Source organism: Lissotriton helveticus, chromosome 2_1 (genome assembly GCF_964261635.1).
Source record: "Lissotriton helveticus chromosome 2_1, aLisHel1.1, whole genome shotgun sequence".
Classification (NCBI taxonomy): domain Eukaryota; kingdom Metazoa; phylum Chordata; class Amphibia; order Caudata; family Salamandridae; genus Lissotriton; species Lissotriton helveticus.
In genome coordinates, this window is record NC_136059.1 from 1,620,465,930 (window position 1) to 1,620,493,497 (window position 27,568).

Here is a 27,568-nt window from a genome sequence, read left to right on the forward strand (position 1 = left end):
GTTTGCGCCTAAGTGCTTGCTTCGCCAAAGGACAATAGTTGCCGGAGAGCCACATCCGCTCCAATTGTTTGCACTCATGTTTCAGGGATTTGAGCTCCGGTGAAAACCAGGGTTTAGAGGGAGACTCTCTGGCAAGCCTGGGTGGACAAGGAGAGGCTAGAGCTGCCAGAGAGCTTGAAATCCACTTGTTAAACCCAACCAACCTCCCCTCGAGATCTTGTGGGAGAGGGAGCCAAGCAGCTGCCATGGAATTGTTGAACTGAAGTGGATCAATTTTGCCTAAAGCCGGAGGGCGATTGCAGTGACCCGGCCGACTGGCCAGTGAAACCTTCCAAGAGAAACATATGAGAAAATGATTGATCAGACCAGTGGACTGGCAGAGGCTCATCCACATGCAAGGGAAAATTAGAACAAATAAGATCCAAAATATGGCCTCCTTGATGGGTAGGCTGAGAAATACATTGAGAAAGTTGGGCCAACTGAAGAGAATCTAGAAAGTCACCAGGATCTTTAGCATCTTGCTGACCAAGGTGGATGTTCACATTTCCCAAAACCAAGTAATAAGCGAAACAAAGCGCCCGCCCAACGATAGCGTCAGCACAGGATTTGAGAAAGGTAGATAAGGGATCCACCCAGCGTAAAATGAGCAGAGAGTAGAATACTGAAGTCCAATACTTCGCAATGGCCTCAAGTACTAGTATCTTCCTTGTGAAGAACTCACTTATCCCTATACAAAATGGCTACTCCACCCCCCTACCAACTGAGCGGTCTACTCTAGAGAGCTTATAACCGGCAGGCGTGGCCAATGCGACAATTGGATTAGATGTCACATCCAACCATGTCTCTGTACTGAACAACAAGTCCAAAGAGTTATCTAAAACCAGGTCAAACACATCAGCGTAATGCTTCTTAAGAGATCTGGCGTTGATAAGGGTGGCCCGAATGGTAAAGGCTCCTAAACAAGCACTAGGTACCCTAGCCAGGAGATCATGAAAAGGCCTAAAGCTACACATTGAGCAGACACAATCAGGGTGAAAGGACAAGTCCAAGCTGCAATGGAAGGGGCAGGGAGTGATGCAAAGAGATCTTAAAGACTCACCAGAAAGCTGGAGTGTCTCCCTCACTGCAGAATCCAAACGGGCAGCATGGCTGGCCCTGGCCGGGCCCTGGACGCAGATGGGCACAGATGGGTTTGCCTGAGGCCCGCCTTCTGCGTGCCTGAACTGTGGCCATTAAATGGGCTGGTGTCAGGAGGGCATGCAGTGACTAGAGCGCAGACCCGGGAAAGTGTGGGGCCCGAGTACAATGGCCACTAAGTTCAAACAGACCCCAAAGAGTAAAAACAGAGAATGGAGTTTAACACACTCCGAGTCAAGGTGCAAGGTGCAGAAATGAGCAGCAGTTATTTAAATCCCCCCACAGTAAAGATAACACTTTGAGCTGCAGCACTGTTTGCATCTTCTTGTATGGGGGTATTTCCCCCAACATCAGATTTGCATCTTCTTGTACGGGGGTATTTCCCCCAACCCCAGATATGCATCTTCATGTATGGGGGTATTTATCCAGAACCCCAGATATGCATCTTCATGTATGGGTGTATTTCCACCCAAAACCACATATGCATATACGCATATGGTTTATCAGCCACCAAAACACATATTTTCTTCGATATTGCTGTGGATGTCTGCCACCCCGCATATTTACTGTACATTGCTGTGGATATTTGCCACCCCTCTTTTGACTGTACATTGCTGTGGGTAGTTGCCACCCCTATGGAAGCAACATTGCTGTGGGTAGTTGTCACACCCCATATTGACTGTACATTGCGGTGGGTATTTGTGACCCCCCCCATATCGACTGTACATTGCTGTGGGTAGTTGACACCCCCCATATTGACTGTACATTGCTCTGGGTTGTTGCAACACCCCTTATTGACTGTACAGTGCTGTGGGTATTTGCCAGCCCCCTTTTGAATCAACATTGATGTGGGTATTTGCCACCTTCATATTGACTATATATTGCTGAGGGTAGTTGCCGCCCCCCATATTGACTGCACATTGCTGTGAGTATTTGCCACCCCCCATATTGACTGTACATTGCTGTGGGTAGTTGCAACCCCCTTATTGACTCTATATTGCTGTTAGTATTTGCCAACCCTCTATTGAATCAACATTGCTGTGGGTATTTGCCACCCCATATATTGACTGTACATTACTGTGGGTAGTTGACATCCAACCTATTGAATCAACATTGCTGTGGGTACTTGACACCCCCCCATATTGACTATACATTGCTGAGTGTAGTTGCCACCCCCCATATTTAATCAACATTGTTGTGGGTAGTTGACACCCCCCCCCCCTATTTGCAAATTCATGCATCTGCCTACATGTGTCACTTTGTAAATAGGGCGCAATATGGTGCATTTTTATGCTGCCGGTGCGTCACGACGCACCAGCATCGCAAAGGTGTTGCAAGGGCTCATAAATAAGCCCCATTGTATGGATCTTGCAGTATAAAATGTGAAATGTATTTTGTGTCACTCTCTATCCCCCTGTATTTCTTTCTTTTGATTTAGCATGTGCTGTCATTGACGAGCTAATAAGACTTGGAGAAAATCCTTAATAATAATTTAAAGATATATGTAATTTCTTGCCAGCCCTCTCTCCCTGTGTTTACCATTGTTGAAAAACGATGAATAAAGATTTTTTTTAAAAGCATATCACATGATGTATCAAATGTATTCTCAATCATAGCAGTCTATTCATTATAAATCCACAGCAAATTCATTGTCAAAGCAGGGTGAGCTACTGTGGTGTGAAAAAGCAAATGAACACAATCTTAAAGTCAGCAAATTCTTTGCTAGGCTGCTGACAAAATATTCTAAATAAAGTCTATTTAGCTGTGAGCAAGAGTAGAAAGAAAAATGGGTTGGGCTTAGTTACAGAAGCACATTGCGATTTTTCTTATGTGTAACTTATTTATGCAGTTGTTTAGTACAATTTTAAATGCATTCTAAAGTGTAATTCTTAATCGGTATGCAAGTCAAAGTTTATTTTAAAATGGATTTCTAACACAAGTTACATTTTAAAAATGAATAGCTTTCTCGGTGCCCATTTTTTTTATTTGATTTTCCCTATGAATTGATGTATAATTGGTACACAATTAAAAGCCATTGAAAGCTGCGGCGTGGTTGATGTCTCTGGGCAAAGCTATTTTTTGGACAAAGGATACAAACAAAATATGCCCAATAGGGCCTGATGTACTTAACAGCAAATTACTTTTGTAGACCGGCCTTCAGAGCAAAAGCTTACAAATGAAAATCTTGCCAACTATTTGTCTTTCTTTGTACTTCAAATAAAACATGACATTTGAAGTGAGAACTGACTTCTTGGAAACAGGTAAAGAACGCATCAGTGATGGAATATTGCCAGCTAGTGGCACCTTGTGGCCCCCTAAAAGTAATGTTCTTAAACAGAGGATAAATATGCAGGTTCTATCTAATATGATAACAAAATATCTGTAATACAGGCTACCTTTACAATCTACAACAAATGGCCAATAAGTATGCAAAGAAAAAACCACAATGACATGCTCTTCCCTCAAACAGTGTATTCAATGATAATCTCTGGACGCTTAAAACACCTTTCAAGTGTAATGCACTTCAGTAATTAAAGTTTAAGGCAACGTCGGATTTGATGTGTTTTTTAGCCTGATAATTGCATGACAGTAAACAACCAGGAAGAAATGCTTCTGAAAATGAGAAAACAGAGATCTACGAGTCGGCCAGAGGAGGTGTGTTTCTTGTTTTTCACTCGCAAATGTATTGGGGCTTATTTATGAGCCCTTGCGTCACTTTTGCACTGTTGGTGCATCACTTTTTGTGACACACCAGCAGGGAGAAAATGCGCCGTTTTGCGTCATATTTACAAAGTGACACTTCTAGGTAGATGCATCACTTTGTAAACCCCTGCGCCACATTATACCTGCACCAGGTATAATGTATGCAGGGTGGGCGTTCTGACGCAAGTAAGCCTCGTAGAAGTGACGCAGTGAAATTTATGAGATTTCACTGCGTCACTTCTAAGATGCAAATGCGTAAATATCTTACGCCTGCAGACTGACGCAGGCACATTTCAAATGGGTCTTGCCCATGTAAAATGACCCATTGATTGAGTTGCATCACTTTCGTGACACACTCCAGCAATGGGTCATTTTTGCACCTACAGTTACGTCAGAAATACGGACGTATCTGTAACTCCTTGCGACATGATGTGTCATATTGTAAATATGGAGCATCCAGCATGTCGCAAGGAGGGCACAATGACTGTTCTCACGCAGCAATGTATCACTTTTTATAAATGAGGCCCATTGTATTTAAATTAAATTAAGTAGGGTTGATGGAGAGTCAAATATGACAGGAGTTATTCCCTATATTCAGTATTAATGCTCTGCTTTTTAAAGTTATTGTGGAAAAATATTTCGAGGGAAGCTTTTGGGGTCTTGGTAGAGGAACTGCTGAATGATGTTATATGAAGGGATTGAGTGGAATATTTGTGACTACTGTCTCTACTTAGGGCCTCATTCAAATGTAGCCCCAAGTACTGAGGGGCATAGTATACGAGTGGAATTGCGTCCCTCTTGCGCCATGCTGGGTGGTGCAAGAGCGACACAAGTCCTAAAAAAGATTTATGAAGCCACGCAAGGCCACTTTGTGTGGCGCTGCGTGGCACTATAAATCTGGAGTAAAGCAATGCAGAGTAAATTGTTGCATTGCCTTACACTATGCTAGGGAAGCATTCAATAGACGTTGCGTGGGTGTTCCCATGCAGCTCTCATTGTTTTTGACACATTCCTAGATTTATCAGAACTGGTAAGCCTGGCAATGTGCCAAAAAGATATATCTTCTCAGAGAGGCATAACAAGGAGTAATATCTTTATTTCTCCTTGTTACTTCCTCATAAAAAAATGAAGAATTTGCCTCCCAGGATTGTTTTTGTGCAGGTAAGTGCCGCTTTCTGCACAAAAACAATTCTGCATGCAACACATGTAACTTGCACCATGGGACAGCCAAAGGGTGCCAGCACTGGGGAAAATAAGTACACAACAACACACATGCCAGTACTGATTTTAGTTGGTTGTTATTTCATAAGAGCACACATGACACTTAGTGTGACCTAAAAACATAAATTTGTATTTCCTTTCTTTCATTTTTAAGAGTTTATTTTTTGAGAAAAAATCAATTGTTTGAAAATTTGCAGTGGTTTTCACAAGAACAACATATAAAGGGATTAGTTAACAGACCCTAATCTAAATTTAAACACAATAATACAAACATATTTTTGTCATAAAATTCAACCATCACAAATTATATCGTTGGACAAGACCTGGATATGACAGGGACAAAGCAATTCGACAAACAAATAATAAGCTCGAGTTCAATGCTTTAAAACACAGAGTAAACACAGTCAATAACAGAAAAAAGAAATAAAACTAATAAAGAAGTGAAACAGAACAATGTGGTAGAACTTGAACTGGTTGTGATTTCTGTGTCTGAATTTTTCACAACCTTTGTAAAGGGCAGAGATCAAACAGTGCACTATTCAGGGCCTCCAGCGCAGTTCTAAACTCGTTACCATTCTTTCACAAAATTTTTAAAAAGAGGGGGTTAAGCCTGATAGTGTGTTTTCTCAGGATCACTGAAAGAATATCGACGGACAGAATATCGACCATCAAAAATATCGTTGAGAAAATATCGACAGTCAAAATATCAAGTTTCTATCTACAAACAGGTAAGTACAAAAATATCGAGTTAAAAATATCGTTTACAAAAATATAGTTGTCAAAAATATCGTATTTACTAAAAACAGTGTTAAATTAAATTAATATTAATAATTAATTACTAAAATATACTTAAAATTACTTAAATTAACTTATAATAATTAAATAATTAATGAAAGTTAAATAAATATTTTTTATTTCATATTTATTAAACATATATATATAGTAATAAAATATAATAAAATAATACCCAAAAACTGAAAACTGACCCTGAACCCTAAAAATACCCCTTTACCCAAAAACTGAAAACTGACCCTGAACCCTAAAAATAACCCTTTACCCAAAAACTGAAAACTGACCCTGAACCCTAAAAATACCCCTTTACCCAAAAACTGAAAACTGACCCTGAACCCTAAAAATACCACTTTACCCAAAAACTGAAAACTGACCCTGAACCCTAAAAACACCCCTTTACCCAAAAACTGAAAACTGACCCTGAACCCTAAAAATACCCCTTTGCCCAAAAACTGAAACCTGACCCTGAGCCCTAAAAATACCCCTTTACCCAAAAACCCAAAACTGACCCTGAACCCTAAAAATACCCCTTTACCCAAAAACCCAAAACTGACCCTGAACCCTAAAAATAAAAACGATATTACTTCACTTACCTTAAAAACGATATTACTTCACTTACCTTAAAAACGATATTTTGGCTGTCTATATTCTGTCCTGTCGATATTTTCTCCAAACGATATTTTGGAGTCGATATTATGTCCAAACGATATTTTGGAGTCGATATTATGTCTGTGCACCGTTTTCTCACACTTGTTTGGTCAATTGGTGGACGACGCGTATCGAACTCTAATGTGATTTAAGTAGGGTTCTCCTCAGTACCTAGAACTCAGCTTTTTTGAGATCAACTGATCTCGTCTGTTCAGATGAATCAAAAAACTATTGTATTATTCTAGGCCAGATGTTGTGTTTGTTAAACGATGTAGACTTCTAAGTGGAGTGCAGCCACTTGTCCCAAATGATTGGATTCTTTTTTCAAATGTAGGTGGTGCCTCTTAGGTTTTGATCTTGAGTGTTTTTTTTTAGATTGAGGTTATTTGTGGAGGCAGGTGCGACTTTTTATATTTTCTGCATTTTTCCTTAAATTCATCGTTGGATTGTGGCGGCGCCCGAAACTATTCTGTCGGGAACAGATAGAATGGTTGTCAGCGCTGCCACGATCCAATGATGAATTCAAGGCAAAATGCAAACATTTTTAAAAGTTGCGCACCATCTATATTTGAAAAGAGAATCCAATCATGCGGGACAAGTGGCTGCACTCCACTGAAAAGTCAACATCGTTTTTGGCCATGTCATGTTCAGGTCTTGTCGAACAGTGTAATTTGTGATGGTAGAATTTTTGTAAAACAAATCTTTTTGTATTATTGTGTTTAAGTTTAGTTTGTGGTCTGCTAACTAATCCCTTTATATGTTGTTCTTGTGAAAACCGATGTAAATTTTCAAACAATTGATTTTTTCTCAAAAAATAAACTCTTAAAAATGAAAGAAAAGAAATAAAAACGGATGTTTTTAGGTCACACTAAGTGTATCTGTCCTTGTTAGACTTGGGGGTCTCTAGTTGGCACAGGTAGGTACTTGTAACAAATCGGGACCCTTGCCTCTTGTCAGGGTAAGGGGGGTACACTCCTAAAATAACCCCTGCTCACCCCCTTGGTAGCTTGGCACGAGCAGACAGGCTTATCTCAGAGACCGTGTGTAAAGCATTTGTGACCACATACAGTAACCCAGTGACAACACTGCAAATGGACACCACACAAGGTTTAAATAAAAAAATAAGTATTATTTATATAGACTTAACACAAGACCACAAACGACAAAAATCCACAATATTATACTTAAGATGGTAGTTTTAGCTTAGTTCTGTTTAGTTATTAAGATGCGACACTTTGCGTCAATGTACCTTACGATGAGTTGCGCTTCCACAACAGAAATGTTGTTGTTGCGGCTGCTGCTGTTGTTGTGGCTGCTGCTGCACACTTATCTGCTGAGTTTCCGCCTGCGTTGATTGTGTACTACTTTGCGATAATGACATTTCAACATCGCTGCTGGCTACTTCTGCAACACTCTTTTTTTTTAACTTTATTTTTATTGAGAGTTCATAAAAACAAGATCAGCATTACAGAATACATTTGTTAAAAGCTTTGGTGCAATACATGGCATATGGTTATACTTAATTAATCAATAATCAAGTGTCCATGACATGATTATAAAGTGCAAAAGTAATTATAAAGTGCAGAAGTGCTTAAAAAATACATATAGGCAGACTAGAGATTATGAAGGTTTCTTTTACAGTTCAAAAACACTCCAGAACTTTTCATGTTTTTGGAGCGCCCCTGATCTGAGAGCATATTTTCTTTCCCTACCCTGTGTTCGTATTAATTTAGACTTCCATGCCTGAAAGGACGGTATGAGTGATTTAGCTATTAGAGAAGCTATAAAAAGAAATTCGTCATATTTGGTGTTGGTCGCTGAGCAACCAAGAACCGGGACTAGATCATCGAATATCATAGGACTTTTAAGCTCAGAGGAAAGATATTTTTCAATTTCCCTCCATAGCGGTTGGATTTTAGAACATTCCCAGACGATATGCTTCCAGGTCCCTTTTTCCTCACATCGGAAGCATTTATCGGCAACTAGGGGAAAGATATTGTGGAGATAAGAGGGAGTTATGTAAATCAACCATTTATTATAAAATTGCATGCGCTTAAAATTCGCGCCGCGAAAAATTGTTTTATTAAATATGTTTATTTTGTCCCAAATTTGTTGATTGATTTCAATATCCTCCCTTTTTTTCCACCTCTCGAAAATCTTACTCGAGGATTCCTGTTTCTTGTCCTCTTTTAATATTTTTATCCAGATACTCATCTTTTTTCCAGATTTATTATTCAGTGCTGTAGAGATATTTTCCTTAAAAAAGAGATTTCCTATATCCAGCTCTCCGAGTATTGGAATCAACATAAAAAAGGACCATTTCAGAACGGAATGGGAATGGCTTACCTGGCTAGCAATTTCATCCCATGTCTTCCACCTGTTACCGGCCAGGAAGTCATCTATTTTTTCAAAACCGTTTTCTTTCCATAGGTTTATTGTTTTTCTGTCCATGCATCCCTCTTCATCTAGGTTGAAGTTATTTAAATCAGTTGTGTTACTTATCCTATGAATGGAATGGGATTTCAGGAACTGGGTTTTCTGTCTAAGAATCCATTGGAGGGGCTTGTAGCGGATTATTTTGGGATCTTTAGTAACTCTAAGTGGATCAATAATCTTTACCTCTGATAGCATCTTCTTCATAAAAAAGTTGTCTGCCTCATTCGTGTCTGAAAAGAAAAACCTAGAACTATGGTGTGCAAAAGTCGCAAAATAGTATTCCCATATGTTTGGGAGGGATAATCCTCCTTGTGCAAATGGAAGATATAAAGTGCTAAGTGCAAGTCTAGTAGACTTTTTTGCCCAAAGGAATGAAGATATTAGGGAATCTATTTTTTTTAAAAAGGAAACCTGAATAACACAGGGTGCTGCATTAAATAAGAAATTAAAAAGTGGTAGGATCGACATGCGTATCAGTGCTGCTCGGCCCATTATAGACAAAGGTAGTAGATTCCAACGTTCTAAAAGGGACTCAACCTTTTTTTAGCAATGGTGAATAGTTAAGTGAGAACAGCTCATCTAAATTGTCCGAAATAAACATACCCAGATATCTCTTCGGCGTGGGGTTATAAATTTGCCTAAATTCTGGCATTAAAGTGTCTACGGTGCAGTTTAATAAAATAATTTCCGTCTTGTTAACGTTAATTTTATAGCCCCCTAGTTTTTGAAAGTCGGAAAATATTTTTAAGATTTTTGCTTGACTTAGGGGGTTAGAGTCTAAAAACAGGGCAATATCATCGGCGTATAATTTTATATTAGTCATGCCAGCTACCGGGACTGTATTAATTCGTATATTTCTAATCGCGATCGCTAGAGGTTCAATAAATAATGCGAATAATATTGGCGATAATGGACAGCCTTGTCGGGTGCCTCTAGTGACCTTGCATGTACCGACGTTGGAATTATTGATGATAATCTGTGCCCTGGAGTTCAGATATAGTTGTTTTAAAAGAGATAAAAACATTCAGGAAATTAAAACTGTGCAAAATAGCGAATAGGCAGTCCCAGGACACTAGATCGAAGGCTTTCTTAGCATCTACGAACCAAATTTGGGCCTTCACTTTATTAGTTTAAAAAAAATCTGCTGCCTCCAATACAAACTTTGTATTTTTGTGGAGCTGCCTACCTGCAATAAAACCGCACTGATCAGTGTTTACCAGACTTCCCACTATTTTATTCAATCGATTTGCTAAAAGCTTGGTAAAAATGTTATAGTCTGTGTTTAGTAGACTTATTGGTCGATACCAGTTTATGTTCTCACTATCCTTTCCCTTTTTTAAAATACTAACTACCACAGCTGAGCGGAAAGAATCCAGGGGGATCCTCCTTGAAGTAAGTCATTTACTAAAGTTAAAAGTTCTTTGCGAAGAGTTCCTTCAAATTAAAAAAAAAATTCAATTGGAAGACCATTGTCGCCGTTGGCCTTTCCGTTGGGGAGGGAGCGGATTACCTCATCTAACTCGGACTCTGAGAATGTCTCGATGAGACATTCCTTCTCTTCAGCGTTTAATTTGGGAATTGTAAGTTGAGATAAATACTCCCCTATTGAATCAGTTGAGGTCTCTTCTGTTGTTTGATAGATTTCCTCATAATGTTTCAGGAACCGTTCACCAATTAAGGCTTTGGTCTTAGCTTGTATTTTAGTGATTGGATCAGTTAGTTGGTCGATTCTGTTGCGAGCCTGTTTTTCTTTAGTTTGCCACGCTAGAAGCTTCCCTGTATACTCGTTATCCTCGTACATCCTCTGGGTGTAACAGTTAAAATGGGTTTTGCCCAGGACATAATAAAACTCCCTCATCCTACTCTTAGCCTCGGATAGTTTTTTACTAGAATGTATTGTTCTAGCCCTGTAGTGTACTTGGGTTGCCTCTATAAGATCTGTTTGCAATCTGCTCTTCTCCTCTTTTCTTGCTTTATGTTTTGGTATATCTTTAGATGTGATAAACCCCCGTAGAGTGGCCTAAATGCATCCCAAATCGTGTTTAAAGGGGCTGTACCTCTGTTGCGTGTAAAGAACTCCCCAATGAATTCTTCAATTTCTGTGCACCATTGGGGATCTAAAAGGTTAGTTTTGTTAAAAAACCATCGTTTTATAGTGCTTATGTCCTGTGGTCCCAAAATTACCTCCATGGAGACTGCCGCATAGTCTGAGAAAGCATTTGGTAGATGAACATTATTACATAGATTTAAGTCAAGGGAGGTTAAAAAAAAAACCAATCTTGAGGCGGAATTATACTTTGCCAAGAAACATGAATATTCTCTTTTGAGTGAATTGTTAACTCGCCAATAATCTATGATATCAAGGTCTAATTTGCAACTTTGGATCGCCAAGACAGATTGGGGTTTATTCTGGCGGGGATCTTTTTTAGACGAGTCCAATACAGTATTTTGCAAAAGATTAAAATCACCTCCCCATACTATTATCCCGGGAAGGCCGGTTATAGTGTTTTTTAACTGTAGGATTGGCTGAAAGTCCTCTAAAATGGGAGCATATAATGTAGCAAGGATTATATTTACATTATGTAATTTACCATGGGTAAATGCCCATCTGCCTCTGGGATCTGTGGCTGTGCCTGCCAGGATGAAACCTAAATGTTTTCCAATCAGTATACATACACCTCTCTGTGTCAACCCAGCTGAAGAGGATATCGTATGGCTAGCCCATTTCTTAAATAATTTATCTGCATCAGCCTGGTCTCTATGATGGGTCTCTTGTAAATAAATAATATCAGGATTTACGTTTTTTAACCAGCATTCAATAGCGTTTTTTTTCCGAACATTGTTTAGACCATTTGCATTAAAAGAGATAAACTTCAACATGCTATTACTCTTTTTAAGGCCATGATTAAAAAACATGTTAAAAAAGCAAATATAGTAAGTACGTATGTTAAAAAGGTTATTTAACAGTACAATAAAATAGTAGACATCAAAAGGCCCTCTCTTTGTGCAAATAGGCAAATAGTCACAGACTTTTTGTACATCGATGGGCGAGTACTCAGTGCAGATATAGTAACGGGACAATATAGGTAGCAGCAAACCCTTACTTTGTGCAAAATAGGCAAGTAAACAGTACAATACAGTAATATCATACATACCAAAGAACCTCTCTTTTGTGCAAATAGGCAGATATAAAAAAAAAGCGCGTTGTACATCAATAAATAAATACTTAGTACAGGTGTAATAGCAGCAATAATAAGTAGCAGCGAATCCTTACTTTTTGTGCAAAATAGTCAAATAAGCAGTGCAAATATATAGTGGCAGCAGGCCCTTTCTTTGTGCAAACTAGGCAAATAGGCAGTATATGTATTAAAGCCATGTTAAGATCAGATAATCTTGTCTATGCCATATCTGAGCTAATCTTGAAAATAGAACCAACAATTCTTCAGTATATGAACTCTCCTTTTTTCCCCTGCAACACCTCCCTTCACCACCCCAACTCCCCCAACCCCCCCCCCCGAGAATTGACGGAACCTCCCCGTGTTCCACTTCCGTCTTTCTCTTTGGTTTCTTCTTTTTGGATGCCATTTCATTGCATCCTTGTGTGCTTCCTGTCATCGCATTAGCCCCGCCTCACAGATAAAAACAAGGATCGGCTATAGGCTATGCTCCAAATTAAACTAAAAAAAGTAGAAAAAAAGTGGAAATCAGCTATAAGCTACACTCCTAGGCCTTCTAGAAAAGTCTCGGCTGCGTGTACCATTGTAAAGATAAAAAACTTTCCTTTGGCCAGTACCTTAAGTTTTGACTGCTGCACAATCATGGCTTGGGCTCCCTTGATTTTAAAAGAGTCAATCATCTTAACAAAGTCTCTACGTCTGTGAGCAGAGGCCGCTGACATATCTGAGAAGATTCTAAAGTTGTTTACACCTTCCGCGTTGAATGATTTCTTTGAATATGCAGTGTTTAGGATTCTCTCCTTCACCCTGGAATCAGAAAAGTTAAGCAAAATCGTACGCGGATATTTCATATTGTTGGGTTTATATGCCGGGACTCTATGTGCTCTTGTAATTGTCAAATCCCCTTGGAGCTCGGGTATGGCTTTTTTCAAGAGGGACTCTGACCACTTGACTACATCTTTATCTTCCTGTCCCTCTGGAATACCTACTAGGCGTAGATTTGACCTCCTGTTTTAATTTTCAAGGTCCTGCAGTTTTTCTACTAGCTGGGCTCTTTCTCTATTGGCCACCAGCAGGTCTTTCTGTATTGTTGATAGCGAATCCTCCAGGGATGAAATCCTTGTTTCGGCTTCAGTGACCTTTAGAGGAAGACTCCCAAAGCATTCCTCCATTTTCGTGAGCCTGTTGTGCAGGTGTGAGATCTCCTGGGCCTGAGAATGTTTAAAATCTCTTAACTCCTGGAGGATGGTTCCAAGCAAAATTTGGATAGAATTTGTTTTTGTGGTGTTCGGAAGAGAAAATAACCCATTCTCTTGAGATGCTTGAGATGTCTGTAGGCTTAACTCTTGACTTGGAGATTCCATAGTGCGCTTGTGGCTCTGGTTGCAGCTTGGGCTTGTGCTATTGTTCAGAGCCGATGTCATAGGTATCATAGGAGCCACAGATATTATTTCATCAATGTCCTGGTCAGCCCCTACCGATAACGCTGTCTCTGGTAGCTCAGGTGTAATAGAGCTAGTTGACACCCCTCCAGCGCTCAGAACCTCTTGCGCCAACATGTCTTTTTTCCCGTCCTGGTTCGTCCCCCCCGCATGGGGGTACTCGAGAGTTGCCCCTGTTGCCCCTGTTTGCCCTGTTGGAGGAGGGGTTTTGTGAAAAGGGGGTACTGCTTTAGCTGGTTCCCAGTCCCATGAGATGGTTTATTTGGTGTAGTATCCACCTGGCCCATCTTGGCTCCCTTGTTATTCTTCTCCATCTCTGCATCGCCTTTCGTACCTTTCTCGTCTCTCTCGCCCTTCTCAGCTTTCCCAGCGCCTTTCTCAGAGGGAGTGGCAGAGGCAGTGGGGCTTGATAGAGTTAACTGATCAGGAAGGGACTTGATTTCAGGATCTTCGTCCCCTTCGTCTTCACCTTCCACCCGATCATCTTCATTGACCTCATTGACCTCTCCATCCTCCTCATCCTGCTCTCTCAAAACATTATATTTGTTTTTTCCTGGTTGTATCTCTGCGTCCTTTTGTCTCAGCGCACTCATTTGCTGGACCTTCCGTCTGTATTTTCTTTTGACCACAAGCGGGGTTTTATTGACAGATTTCAACAGTTTTTTCGCCTGTTCCACCTTGGTCTGTTTGCCCTTAGCTCTCGCAGACATGTCTGAATATCAGCTGTGTAATAACTTCTATTTATATTAGAGACCTGTCTTGAAACTATCTAAGCAGCTGAAGCTTGCATCTGCTCCATGGATGTCTTATAGTCTCTTATTAATACCCGGGAGGTCTTCAGGAGGTCTCCGGGAAGTCTTTGGGACACTGTGATCCCCCCACTCGGCGGTCGCTTAATGGCTTTAAAGGTTTTTAAAGGGTTGATGGCTCATAGGCGGCGGCGGGGGGATCTGTCCAACATCTGACATCTAACATCCTATATCCAACATCCAACCACTCTAGAGTAACACTGTACTGTGCCTGAACCTAATGCTGTACTTACAGGCTAGAACCGGGACAGCGCACGAGTGGAACAGCCGATGGAGCGGGCGGGCGGGCGGTAATGCAAAGGTGAAGGTGAGGCAGGGCACAGTAGTCTTGCAGTAGGCGCAGTAGGCGCAGTAGACGCAGTAGGCGCACAGTATTGCACGCTCACGGTGTGCAATAAACAGTCTACAGGTGGAGGAGGAGTACGCGTGAGTACGGGTGAATTAGGACGGACAGGCAGGACAGGCAGGTATATAATCTAGTGTGCTCAAGAGTTCAAAAGTCTATGTCTCAGGCTGGCGTTTGCTGATGATGAAAGCAAAGCAAAGAACCCAGAAGGCAATACGCGACAGGCACGGCAGACAGGCAGCCCAACTGCAGCCCACCGATCTCCCCACTCGGTACCTCAAAAGCTCCACTTGTACAGGCGTCCTCCGTCCTGCCTCCACCCAGCCGTCCTGGTCTCCGTCCTGGTCCCCGTCTGCGGTGCTATCGGCGGTATCCGATATTTCATTGCAGTAACCTGAGGCCGCTTGCTCCACTCGATCACCAGAAAAGAGAATCAAAAAGCTGAGCGGTAGAAGCGGCGGTCATCAAATCAGCCGTTACGGCAGCTGCCATGCAGAGCAGCAGCGTCTCGCCATTCAGAACAGCAGCGTCTCATTCCGCATAGCTTCGTGGGCGGAGCCCCGGCACGTCAGGAAGCATAACGGCGGCGTGTGTGGATCACGTCAGCCGTCCATCCAAGTCTCCTACTTCTGCAACACTCAAGGGCTTGGGCCTAGGTTGGTGGGGTTGGACCGCTGGTGTGGAGTTGCTGCTCCCAGCTTGGTACCCGGACAACGCTGATGCAGGCGTACTTTTTTTGGTCCCAAAAAAACATTGGCCGGCACTCCAATCGTGGTTAGTGGCACTTCCTTTTTCTGTTCCTTCTTCTCACTGGCAATGTTCTTGGTACTGGACCTGGTACCTTTCTTTGGGGCCATCTTCAATTGTCAGGCAGGACGCAGGTGCACAAGTTGTGGTCACACGTGGATGTGATGCGCAGCAGGACGTCTGTCTGGCTGGCAGTACAACGGGTGATGATGATGACACCTCCTCCTCTGGCTTTTTGTGCACCTAAAAGGAAATAAGCCAGGAGAAGAACATCAGTGAAATGTTGCATTTGTTGTTGTGGTTCAGTTACTTACTACTGTACTAGTACAAACAAACAAACAAAAGAAGATATAGTCTAGCCATTTCGGAGACTGGGCTATGTTATACTACTGTGTATACACTACACTCTCAGGAAGGATAGCAAAGAGAATAAGAAACACCAAAATACAAATGTAATGGAAGTGGGATGGACCCTATTTGAGCATCACATCATTCATGGAGCTGCCGCTGGCAAAGGGGACGGATGGATGGAAGCAGTAAGCCAATAGGGAAACCATGCAGGCCTATATGGCAAAAGCAGGACACTAATAACTCCCACCACAAAAGAAGGCCACCAGCCACAATCACAAGCAACAAGCAGGAGGCCTGGGATACACCATGAACTGACAAAAGGCCTATAAAAGCCAGGCAAAGGATGCATGCTAAAGCACACTGCTCTGCCTTTTTAATGCAATAAAATACAAAAACGAAAATACACACACACAGCAAAGGCATGTCTTTAAGACACCCAACATCAGAAAGCCCCCTCCAAAAACACATTTCCCAACTCAATCCAATGCCATCCATGCCTTAAATGATGTCTAAATTCAACAGACCACACAAAAACACTTGTTTAATGCAGCTGTGGCTACCTGCTCTGAGCCTATCGGGTGAAAGTAGGCCTGTTGGCAGACAAGGCCAGACAAGCTTGCAAGCCCAGGCTTCAAAATGGCTACCAGCCACATGGCCAGGCCCAACAACAGAAACCTCACCCCCAAAAAACACATTTCCCAACTCAATCCAATGCCCTCCATGCCCTAAATGTCCAATGCCATCCATGCCCTAAATAATGTCTAAATTCAACAGACCACACACAAACACTTGTTTAATGCAGCTGTGGCTACCTGCTCAGAGCCTACCGGATGAAAGCAGACCTGTTGGCAGGCAAGGCCAGACAAGCTTGTAGGCGTAGGCTTCAAAATGGCCACCAGCCACATGGCCAGGCCCAACAACAGAAAGCCCACCCCAAAAAAACACATTTCCCAACTCAATCCAATGCCATCCATGCCCTAAATGATGTCTAAATTCAACAGAACACACCGAAACACTTGTTTCATGCAGCTGTGGCTGCCTGCTCTGAGTCTACTGGATGAAAGCAGGCCTGTTGGCAGACAAGATCAGCCAAGCTTGCAGGCCTAGGCTTCTAAATGGCCACCAGCCACATGGCCAGGCCCAACAACAGAAAGCCCACCCCAAAAAAATACATTTCCCAACTCAATCCAATGCCATCCAAATTGCTGATGACCCTGACACGTCCAGGCTGGAACAAACTATGAGTTTAGGAGGTCTCAAACAAATGTGACACCCCCTACACATGTAAAAGGTCACTCTCTGGATGGTATCTACTCTAATAATAAAGTGTTAGCCGGTGTTTCAGTTTTTCCGATTTCATGGACGGAGCACTGTGCGATCAAATTCGAACTGAGCAACTCTTCGGTCTATCCTGTGGGTCTGACACAGGCTAAGGAGATCACCACCAGAGTTGGTGCAAATTGGACGTTGAAAGTCTTGAATTGGGTCTGAAAAACTCTATGTATTAACTTCCGCCGGATGTTTAGGAGGCAACGCTCATTTACGACAATTGACTTCTTAACGCCTGCGATCGGTTAGTTCCTCGCAAAAAATTGATACCTAAACGAGCCCTCCCTACGGCTCCATGGTATTCAGAAGAGCTCAGGGCCAAGAAATTGGCCTGTAAACACACGGAAAGGATATGGCGTAAACATTACGCAGAATCCGATAAGGAAAAATATAAAATTTGCTTTTCTGGCTATAAACAAATGCTTTTAGAAGCAAAAAAAGAGTATTTCTCGCTGCAAATATCAAAGGCTGAATCCAATTCAAAAGAACTTTTCAAGACCATTATCAAACTATCCAGCCCCAACACTGCCAAGATACAGGGCGACCCAGAATTTTGCAACAAGATTGCAGAATTCTTCAGAGTAGAAATAGAAGCTATATTTTATTCTCTTGTGGATTTGATTATCAATAATCAGACCAACCCTAACAAAAACGACGGCTTTTGCAGGCCGTCTCTGTGAGATCCTTGGACACATTCACCCCTTTGGAAAGGCCAGATACACTTAAACGGCTGGATCTCATCAAATCGGGTGCACCCAGTGATCCTTGTCCAGTGTGGATCATTAAGCAGATCCATTGTACAAAAACATATACATAAAAACTAATTATTCGTATTTAAATAAAAATTGACCAATCAGTACTGGCATGTGTGTTGTTGTGTGCTTGTTGAAAATGCCCTGGCCTCACTGATAATGGGCTAAAACCCTCTTTACCAGCACTGGGGAAAAAAGGCAGGAATGCGCCGTATTGCTTTAAGTACAGTGCTTTCCTGTACTATCCCTGTCATGCAGAGCAGCTAGGTGACTTGCTGTGTTACACCTTACAACCTTTTCATAAATCTGTCCTTAAGTTAGGGTGCAAACAGTATCTGCATCCGATCCTGTTTTTTCAAGTCTAGCATAGGTACCTCCTGCACAAATACTGTTCATCCCCATGTTGTACCTTATGACATTTCAATGTAGAAATCTGGTGAAAAGTAGGACAAATTTACTTTATTTAGTAAATTGGGTTTAGCAAGAGAAACCTTGAGTGGTTGCAAGAGAATGCCCATGCACCACCCTTGGTATGCCCCCATGGCGCAAAGTAATACAAAGCAGCTCTATGCTCTTCTTCGCATTACTTTTCCGTTATTTTCAGCGATAAATCGTTGAAGAGTAAATTGGGAAAAAAAATATTTTGTGCCAATTTGCATCCCTTTTGTTATGCAAACACAGGGCACAATCTTAGTAAATCACCCCCTAAGTGTAACCAGCACATAAGTAGACTGTCAAATTATGGCGTGTTTTTTGTTGGCCGGGTGAGGTTTCTTTTCTATGGTGGTAAGCAAAAAGCAGAGTGTTCAGAACCAATAAATACAATCTAAAAGATTGGAATGGACTGGATGAGCAAAACAACTGGCACATGCTTGTCACTAGAGCATATGACTTTGCACAAGTGCACAAGCCCAACATGTTTGATTGTTTTGGACTTGGCAAGGTGTGAATCGAATTTAAAAGTTATAGTAAATGCTTAGCATCTGTTCCTGACTAGGTTAGTTAAGAGAGAGGCCTCTCAGGACAGCGAACATAGGGAGACACACATCTCAAGCTAGTGTGCCAGCTCTCATGAAAGTTGAATCTAAAAATCAGGCTCAGTTTGCTTTGATTGCCGAGATTATATGTTGTGTAAGATGCAGAAGTGTCTTTTTAAAAATAGGTTTTAATGGGTGGTTCACCAGTTTTTGTTGGTGCTCGAAATTTTGTTAGATATTGTAACAGAAGCACAGGAGGAGTAAGGCCATGATTACGAGGACTGAATTTAAGTTCCTTAGTCACTAAGGACCAGGGGCCTGATTTATGAGGTTTTGAGGTACGGCAGCGCCTCAAGGATCCTTGATGTGCTGCCCTGCAGAATGCAGCACACATATAAAAAGGAAAAAAAAGAGGAGAAATGTTCTCCTTTTTGCTCCTCCCCATGGGTTCACTGACAGAATATGGACTACAAAAATATAGATTAAAATAATATTGAGGAAAAATATAGAATGCAAAAATATCGACTCCCTATACCTAAAAAGTTAAATACAAAAATATCGAGAAAATATCGATGTCAAAAATATAGTTGTACAAAATATTTATTTTTATATATATATATAAAAATACAATTATAAATATTAAATATATTAAATAATAAAACTAGATTTTAATGTATTTTTAGATTTAATATTCATTTTAACAAATATAACAAATAAACTATTTTTACACCGACTTTTATTGATTTTGCATATTATATATATCACATTGCCATGTTACATATAATATATATAGCCATCACCATGTGTAGGGCATAATGCATCATGAGTTATGTTACTATCACAGCTTACCCCTAGGACCATTACCTAGTACAATAAGTAAGTACATAATACCATCTTATAACTTCCGAGATACTGGTACAGACAATGATTCTTGTAGTGTTACAAATGTCGATGGTCCTCCTGTTATGATATCAATCTCAGTTCTCGGTTATGCTTAGTAGTAATAGTCCAACAAACATGTCCCCAACTCTCCCCTCCCCTAACACCCCGGTCTCAAGTGCATTTATAAAATCTTAAATAGTTCGTACTATTGCATGCTCATAACAAATATATACATGTGTAGATGAAACGGCTGCCTATGCTATATTTTCAGAGTAGGGGTGTCCTACCGTGCATTCAGTTGCAGGAATCATAGAGGTTCCTGAGTAATGTCAGCTGCTTTTCTGGCTTCAAGCATAACGTCCCATTCCAACGCTATTGGAGTCTTGCGTAAGTATCTGAGTTCCTCTCTGCGTAGTGCAGCACTTTCAGCACTGCTCAAACGCAGTAGCTCTGTGTGCCAGGTGAATATGGCGGGGAGTTTTCGCGATTTCCATTGCACAGTGATGGCCCATATAGCTAAAATAAGCGGCAGGTCTATAAAGCGATATTGCACTTTATGTTTAGACATTCGTTTAGCAGGCCTAAAATGCAGTCCTCTACTGTGTTCAATATTTCATGGTGTACAGCTCCTCCTGTTATGTGCCTAACATTGTCCCAGTACCCCCGCACTTTCTGACAAGTCCATAGCATATGAAGCAGGTCTACCCCTTCTCACAAATATCTCGGGCAGTAATATTGCGTCTGTGGGAACATTCTATCCAATTTATGCGGGGTGAGGTAAGGCCAGTGTAACACCATAGTCTGAAGAAATGTAAACTTTGCATTTCTAGATGGTTTTCTTGGATGTTCAAGCACATTTGCCCATTCCTTATCTGTCAAACCCCTGTCTATGTCCTCCGTCCATGCAGTCCGCAATGTGTCCAAAGTGACCATTTTATGTGAGTGTAGGCCTGTGTAGAGCCACCTAATAAGGTGCCTACCTCTTCCCATATAATAAAGCATCTTGACCAGATCATGAGTGGGAGGTTCCTGTCTCCCTGGGGCCCAAGGTGTTTTTATATATTGGAGCAGTGCAGCTTGTAACAAATATAAATGTGCCGCCGGGGCTCCGGTTTCATTAACGAAGGTATCATGATCAAGCAGCGTCCCATCCCCAAATATGTCTGCCACTGTGCTAATCCCTTCATACAACCAGGGTGTTAACTTGCGCTTAGTGAGCCTGCCGTCCATCAGTGGAATCCCCAACAGCGGAATGTTACCCGTGTATGCAGGGGGTGCATGTGCATACTTCAGCACCCCTTTCAACCACTGGTGTGCCGTGCTTAGTAGTGGGAGGAGGTCCCTCAGGAATCTACTACCAGGCAGTAATAAGACATGCTAGGTACCACTATTTATGTCCGCCTCTGTGTATCCTATTTCTTGTAAGTTGCATCCCGCCGTCCAATATGAGAGCCGTTGTAATTGGCATGTATAGTAATAAGCACGCAAGTCTGAAACGCCCAGGCCCACCTTGCGCTTTTGCACTTGCAATTTTTTCAGACTAATACGTCATCTACCAGTACCCCTGATAAGGTCAATAAGCAAAGTGTTCAACAGTCTAAACGTAGCATGTGGCACTATTAGTGGTAAGTTAGTAAAATAGTACAATAATCTCGGCAGGACCACCCTTTTTGCCAAGCCCACCCTAACCATGACAGACAACGGCAGTGCAGTCCAGAAAGTGATACTGGAATTCAAGGCTCGGATCGCTCTGTCCAAATTACCATCTAACATGTCTGTATGTTGTCCAAAATACCTGTATACCTAGGTACTTGAATGTGTGTGGGGCCACCTAGTATCTCCAAAGCGAAGTCTGTGATTTCTGCATGATCTGTGAAGAAAAAAGCATCCGATTTCGTAACGTTAATGGCCAGGACTGACAAGCTTTCAAAATTATGAAATGTCTCATATATTGGGTCCAGGGGCAGGCTGAGATCATGAAGGTACAGAATAATGTCATCAGCGTACGCCGAGAAAAGGTGCGACGTATACCCTATTGATATACCCCGGTCAAGAAGATCTTTGCGCATTTTGATTGCCAATGGTTCTATCAATCAATCAATCAGAGCATTTATATAGCGCACTACTCACCCGGAGGGTCTCAAGGCGCTGGGGGGAGGGGTCCGCTACTGCTCGAATAGCCAGGTCTTGAGCTGCTTCCTGAAGGCGAGGTGGTCCTGGGTCAGGCGGAGGTGGGTCGGAAGGGAGTTCCAAGTCTTGGCGGCCAGGTAGGAGAAGGACCTTCCTCCTGTGGTGGCTCTTCGGATGCGGGGGACGGCGGCGAGGGCGTGGCTGGTCGATCGAAGCTGGCGTTTGGGAGCGTAGAAGTTGAGGCGGCTGTTGAGGTATCCTGGTCCTTGGTTGTGTAGGGCTTTGTGTGCGTGGGTGAGGAGCCGGAAGGTGATTCTCTTGTTGACCGGGAGCCAGTGCAGGTCTCTCAGGTGTCCGGAGATGTGGCTGCGGCAGGGGATGTCCAGGATGAGTCGTGCTGAGGTGTTCTGGATCCGCTGGAGTCTCTTCTGGAGTTTGGCGGTGGTTCCGGCGTAGAGGGAGTTGCTGTAGTCCAGACGGCTGGTGACGAGGGCCTGGGAGACCGTCTTCCTGGTCTCGGTGGGGATCCATCGGAAGATCTTACGTAGCATGCGCAGGATGTTGAAGCACGACGAGGAGACGGCGTTGACTTGTCTGGTCATGGAGAGGGAGGAGTCCAGGATGAAGCCCAGGTTGCGTGCGTGGTCTGTTGGTTTGGGTGCGCTGCCCAGGGCGGGGGGCCACCAGGAGTCGTCCCAGGCGGAGGGTGAGGATCCCAGGATGAGGACTTCCGTCTTGTCCGAGTTCAGTTTCAGGCGGCTGTTCGACATCCATTTGGCTACGTCTGTCATCCCTTCGTGCAGGTTGGCTCTGGCGGTGGCGGGGTCGTTAGTGAGGGAGAGGATCTGCTGGGTGTCGTCGGCGTAGGAGATGATGTTCAGGTTGTGCTGGCGTGCGATGGCTGCAAGGGGGCTCATGTAGACGTTGAAGAGTGTTGGGCTGAGCGAGGAGCCTTGAGGAACGCCGCAGATGACTTTGGTGGCCTCCGATCTGAACGGGGGGAGGCGGACTCTCTGTGTCCTTCCGGCGAGGAAGGAGGTGATCCACTGCAGTGTCTTCTCCTGGATTCCGACGTTGCTGAGGCGCTGTACTAGGGTACGGTGGCGGACAGTGTCGAAGGCCGCGGAGAGGTCCAGGAGGATGAGGGCCGCTGTTTCTCGGTTGTCGAGCAGGGCTCGGATGTCATCGGTAGCTGCGATCAGGGCGGTCTCGGTGCTGTGGTTGTGGGCCAGTATGCAGATAAGAGGCGACAGGGGGCAGCCCTGTCTAGTCCCCTTATGTATGGAATATTCCTCTGAGATATGACTACCAGTACAAGCACCGGCTGTGGGGGCCTTATATAAGAGGCGCAGTGAGGCAAGATATCCCTCTGGGATCCCAAATTTTTCCAGCACCTGAAACATATATTCCCATTTGATTGAGTCAAATGCTTGCCTCAGATCCAAAGAAATACAACACGCATGAGGGTACAGGTTCGCAGCTTCTGTCATTAGATAGTGAAGCTTTCTAATATTTAGCGATGTGCTGCGTGCTGGTAGAAAACCGGTTTAGTCTATGTGGACTAGTTTGGACAAAGAGGGCAACATCCTGTTGGCCAGCACCTTACTTAATAATTTATATTCCGTAGTTAATAATGACATGGGGCGACAGTTGGCCATATCTGTGGGGTCTTTTCCTGTCTTTGGGAGTGATACAACCAATTCTTGTGCCGTGGTGAGTGGTAGAGAGCCCTTTTTCAATGCTGTATTATATAATAGTTCTAGTTGGGGCACTAGGGACTCTGCATACGTTTTGTAAACTTCAGTTGGGAGCCCGTCCATACCAGGTGTTTTATTACGTGGGAGTCCCTTCATGGCAGCTCTGAACTCAGACTGGGTAATGGGCCCTGTTAGGTTTTTCTGGGCTGCTGACGTGAGTCGCGGGTATGTTAAGGTGGATAAGAAAGCCTCCGTGTCTCTGTACTGCAATCTGATGCACCATACAGTGTGGCGTAATATTGCCGGAAGGCAGCGTTTATATCTGCCTGAGTAATGACATTGACGCCGTCCAAGGTTTTAACCTCGTGTTTAACCACCGCAGAAGGGGTATCGTGGATCAATCTGGCGAGCAAAGTCCCAGACTTATCTGCCTCAGTGTGGGTTTGCCGCAAATATGCTTGATAGTCAATGACCCATAGAGACTCAAGGAGCTCTGTATGTTTAATTCTGGCTTCCTGGAGTGGGCCCTTTTTGTTGTTGTCAGTTATTGTGTCTTGTTCCAGCCTGGCCACAGTACGTTCCACCTTCACTAGAGATGTTTGGATTTCCTGTTTGGCTCCCACAGACGTATTAATTGCCCAACCCGAATCACGACTTTCAAATCATCCCATTCAATCAGTCTGTTCGCTGCCGTATTGCTATTTTCTGCGAAATAATGCTCAATGGTCTCTAGGAGATCATTGTGGAATACTGAGTCTTCTAATAACTGCGGCCACATACGCCACATGGGGACTGGGGTGGGCACCCTTCCCCATGTGATGACTATCTCCATTGGGTTATGATCCGAAAAAGTTTTCGGCAAATATGTGGCTTGAGGCACTTGCATCGCTATCCTATTGGAGCAATATAAACTATCTATCCTTGTGTGAAGTAAATGCATGGGGGAATAGAAAGAGTATTCTCTGTGCGTTGGGTGGCGCATCCTCCAAACATCACATAGTTTCCACCCATCTGCCCGGTGCCTCAGCTTGTTTAAACACTCCTGCTCCGTGTAGGGGTGGATGTGATCTGTCCAGAGACACATCCATTACCGCATTGCAATCCCCTACGATTCATGGATGTGAGTCCCACCCCGCTAGTGCCACGCTTAATGTATCCCAGTACTTATCTTGTTCAAAATTTGGGGCCTATATGTTGCCTAATACTACAGGTTGACCATCTAAGGTTCCTTTGACAAATATGTACCTCCCTTGTTTATCCGCCCTCTGTTACAGAGCTATAAATAGCACTCCATGTCTCACCCAAATTGTGGTCCCCTTCGCAAAACTGGGGTAAGAGGTGGAGAAAATCTGACCCCTCCATTTCTTGTAAGTTTCGCCACCTCACTGTCCACCATATGAGACTCTTGCAGGTATACTATCCGTGCCTTGTGGAGCTGTAGTTGCACGTGCACTCTGTGGCGTTTCTGCACTCAGCCCATACCCCGTATATTCCACGTTACTATGGTGTATCTACCAGGTGTATGCATCGTGGTGTGTTCTGTAGTTGCTGAGAAGCTAGTGTAGTTCCCAAGCTGAAGAGCCTATCTAGAGCAATCTGCACAATGAGACCGTCCCTCCCCACTAAAAACCCAATACGCTATAGCACTGAGAAAGAGTATGGTATTTTAACTGATGCAATGTAAAGTATCCCTCTGTTCCTTTGTCAAATTGCTCACATACTCGTTAGTGCTAGTTTGCCAATTTTTCATTAGTTCATGCACTGTCACTTCAAGGAAACATTCAATATAATCATGCTGGCTTATGGGATTGCTTTTCGGTTTGGGTTTAAAATCATTGCAACTGTTCCTGTCAATTTTCAACCCTGAACTTCTCAATGAATTCCTCTCCTTCACCCAGATTTTTCCTTCCTCCTCCAGCTCCCTCAAAGCTGCCAAACCCTCTCTATCCCCGATTCATAAATCATCAAACGTATGATAGAACGCAATCACATTTTCAAGTCTGTCACTAAAATTTCGTTTACCCTCCTGCAACGTATGAGCTTTGAGTAATTTAAGTTTTCTGACAAAAAACCGAAATCAAAACATGTACTGCAATAGTCCAAACTTGGCCACAGGACAGAAGGATAGTCAGAGATCCAACAGGGACTGTCCCCCCCGTGTTTAAGTCATAGGATGATAAGTTTACAACAGTGTGATTGTTCACACCCATTAATTATTCCTCCTTGTTTGATGTTGTAGTACCTGAGTTGTATGAATACCTTATGTGCTGCATCGTATATTCTGCCGAAGGTTAACACTTGGCCATGCGCATAGTCCAATTTATCCCACTATGGGGACTGGGGGGCATTTAGGGATGTTTTCAAAGTTAAAAATTCCTGTTTGGGCTGGTGTTGCAGCCCCCAGCCTAAGCCGCAATGGAAAATAAACACTTTGCAACCGCCATGAAGGAGGTTGCATTGTAATAAGGGCAGTGGGACCGCTGACTACTTTTTTTCCCCTTTTTTTTTTTTGGTCCTCATTTACCACCATGGTTTCAAGTGTAGCCACTGAGGAAGACACAACACGCTGTCACAGTATATATACTGGCAGGGATTGTTATGGATGGAGTACTGACTGCCCTCAGCAGTGTCGCTTCCTCCAGAGGTAAACACCACCGAAACCTGGAGAGAAAAATATAAAAAGGTGGGCATAACTGCCTTAAAGCTCCGGGATTCCGGCCGGAAAAAGGCATTGCAGGAAGGTTGAACCACAGCTGCGTAATCATCGGACCAGAGGAAAAAAAAAAAAAACCCCGGCCAACTCAGTGCACCCAGTTCAACAAATACCAGAAGGCTCTCTTGTCTTGGTTCCCAGCCCTTGCCAAATCGAGCCTGGAAACCTGCAAGACTGAAGCATACCAATCAATAAGCGTGGGTGGTGCAGGGTCTTTCCATTTTTTGCAGATTTCCCTCCTGGCAAGTAAGATGGAGTAGAACAGCAGATTTTTGTGTGGGCTCCGAACCCCGTCCAGCACCCCAAAGATTACAAGGGGGAGCTCTACCTCCACTTGAAAACCCAATGAGGCGGTAAGTGTGTTACTCATTGCATTCCAATATGGAGCCAAGCAGGGTCACTCAAAAAACATGTGAGCATCAGAGGCAGCAGCCAAGCCACACCTGGCACAAGTCACTGGGTTTCCTTGAGAGAATTTTGAGAGTCGGAGTGGAGAATAATATGCTCTATGGAGAGTGAAAAGATTGTTCCTTCGTAACCATTCAGGCTTTACGATGTCCCACAAAATCTTACATGATACTAGCCACAAATCTTGCACATTACGATCGACAAGCAAAGTACCCCACAGTGACTCTGGTAACTGAAAGTCACCATCCACTTCTTCCAAAATCAGGTTCCTTTTTGGCCGGTGGTTTGTCTAATAGTAGGGATACCAACTGACTATAACCGCCAAGTGGAAATCTGGTCACACGGGAGGGCCGGGACGTGTAAGAATGGGCCCAGCTAGCAATTTGCATATATTTAAACCTCGAAAGATTTGGACCTATCTTATTCTTTAAACATTCCCATGGGAGCAAACACCCTTCCATAAATAGGTCACCCCAAACCTCCAACCCTGCTTCCCTTAAAGGAACAACTAAACTGTCACTCAGCCACCCGGGACTCTCAGGAAGACCCAAAAGAGGAGACCTACTAGAGAAGTACCCCAACTTTATTGACATCCTCAATTTAGCCCATGTTTTTGCCATCCCCTGCAGCACCTTTAATTTGATCTTCTTGAAGAACTTGGGGTCTCCAAATTTAAATAGAAAGCCTGACTCAACAACTCCTTCCCCTTTTAGCAGAGCTGTAAACAAGCTCCTGATTCCAAAATCTGTAGGCATCTTTAACAGCATTCGGGCATGGGAAAGTTGGAACATCCATACATATATTTGCAGGTCCGGAGCTGCCAAACCGCCTTTCTCCCTAAGTTTCTTCAAAGCAATCCTTGGGATATGTTT